The following is a 2,392-nucleotide window of genomic DNA, read 5'->3' as shown; positions in this document are numbered from 1 at the left end:
AAAAAAAAAAAAATGCATTTTGGGGCCAAGGAGATAGCTCAGTGGAGTAAGTGCTTGCCTGGCAAGCACAAGGTCCTGAGTTTTATCCTTGGTACCACCAAAAAAAAAAAAAAGTGACAGCAGAGGGAAGGCCACACCTCTTTCTGTCCCCTATTTTACACACAGAATACGTGCCCTAGGGAAGGTGTAACACTCTCATCCTTAACTCCAGCCCTGGACCAGGAATCAACTCCAGCCCTGGACCAGGCTCTAGATTCAGCCGCCTCTGAACAGCCCGCCCCCCACAACTGCTTGAGGCAGTAGGGGGACATCTAGACATAATGCACTGACGCTGAGAAAGGGCCCGGGGTCAGCCATCCGGGGTCACAGAACTGTGACAGGTGTCTACACAGAGCTGTTGAAGGGAAACAATGCATGACAGGTGAAAACAAGGGTGCACAGTGCCCCTCATCCTTATGACGGACTTCGAGTGCTTGTCATCCTCTCTGCACGCACCTGTGTGTATCCCACACCAGAGCTGAATCACAAGGTGCCTGAGATGGGGCTGGATGAGTACTTTGTACAGACAGGTCAGTCTGCAGGGGTCTGCAGTGGTGAGAAGCTGGGAACAGATGGTCAAGGTGCCTCCACCGTCCTGACAAGACCTTGGCTGCCTTTGTGGGGCTGACATGCCTGCCACCCAATGCTCATCCCTGGACTTTGAGCACCTTTCCCTTGCAGGAGCAGCCTGGCGCCCAGGACAGCAGAGCCATGCATGTGCCACCTGCAAAGCTTGGCCCCCAAAGCCGCACCAAACCGCCAGACGGTGCGTCAGCACATCAAGCCAGGAAGCTTTCCGTGAAGGAACGGGCTGGCCCAGGCCCTGTCTTCTGCCCACTCCACGCAGGGCTCTGGGGAACATTCCCAGGGACTTCCACCCAGCCAGGCCACCAGCTGGGGCAGCAGGGAGAGAAGCAGGGCCGAAGAGCTGTGGTTAGCAGCGGGAGGGGCAGGAGGCCTCCCCTTGCAGGGCCTGCTGGGGGTGGAGCAGGCTGTCCCCCAGGAGAGGAGTCTGCTTTGTTGTTTCCTGAGGAGAAGAAAGGGCGGGATGAGTTTCCAGACGCCAAGGATGAAAAAGAATGCAGAACCCCTGCTGGGATGGCAGGGCTTCTGTGGCTCTGTGGTCCCCAAGCCCCTGGGCGCAGCGGGTGCAGGCAGGAGGAGTCCCGGACAGACAAAGCTGGCTGCTCAGAGCTGCCACTCCTTCTGGCCCAAGAGGGAGGGTGGCTTTAGGGAACCATGGTTTCTCTGTGCCTCCGGAGTTGGGGCACATGACAGTCAGGGCACAGACCTGAGGATTTGGGCTGCTTCAGGGTTTGGCACCAACCTAGTGACAGGTGTTAGTGTTAGCCCTGTTTTGCAAATGGGGACACTGAGGCTCAGAGCAATAAGTACCTGCATTGCCATGGCCACAGAATCCCCGAGTGGCCGCAGCCAGGCTGACAGGAAGACCCCCAGCACTCCGACCAGGATGTCGAAGTGGGCGGAGCCTGAAGCTGGTTTGTTTGTACACACAGCCTTCCAGAGAGCCTTGCATGTCCAGGGCCCCTGTACCGAGCTTCCCACCTCCATCTAAGTGCTGGAAGCCAGGCGATACCACTGTGCTCATTGCAATAATTTGGGAAGCTCCCACCCCAGAATGATCAGCACCCCCAGGGGGGACTCTGGGAAATCGAAGCTCTTCACAGGAATGGGCAGCTGACTCTGGGCGTGGTGGCACCTTTCCCTTCCATGGTCTTCCTCCACCGCAAGCATCATAGCCAGCCTTGCCCCCTGATTGACAGCTAAATTAGGTAAAAATCAGTACACAGCCAGAAAGAGACTGGGCACCTGTCAAGGAAGACAGCAGAAAAATAAGGCAGCAGAATTACGGCTGGAGACACATTTGAAAGAGACCGGGGGGGGGGGGGAGAAAGAGAGAGAGAGAAAACAAGAGTCAGAGAGAGAGAGAGAGAGAGTGCAAGAGACGAGAGAAAAAATAAAAGAGAGCCAAAGAGAGAGAGAGAGACAGAGAGGCAGAGACAGTGAGACAGACAGAGAGACAGATAGAGAGTGAAAGACAGAGAGAGAGAGACAAAGACAGAGACAGAGACAGACAGACAGAGACACAAAGAGAGGAGAGAGAGACGGAGACAGAGACAGAGAGACAGAGACAGAGACAGACAGAGACAGAGAGATAGAGATAGAGACAGAGAAACAGAGAGAGAGGGAGAGCGACAGATACAGAAAGAGAAAGAGAGAGACAGAGAAAGAAAGAAAGACAGACAGACAGACAGACAGACAGACAGACAGACAGACAGACAGAGATGCAACAGCCAGGCCTACACCCCTCCCCTAAGGGATAAGCAGCAAC

The sequence above is a fragment of the Octodon degus genome, unplaced genomic scaffold (assembly GCF_000260255.1).
Source record: "Octodon degus isolate 3935 unplaced genomic scaffold, OctDeg1.0 scaffold00018, whole genome shotgun sequence".
NCBI lineage: Eukaryota > Metazoa > Chordata > Mammalia > Rodentia > Octodontidae > Octodon > Octodon degus.
Note: the sequence above shows the minus strand (reverse complement) of the source record.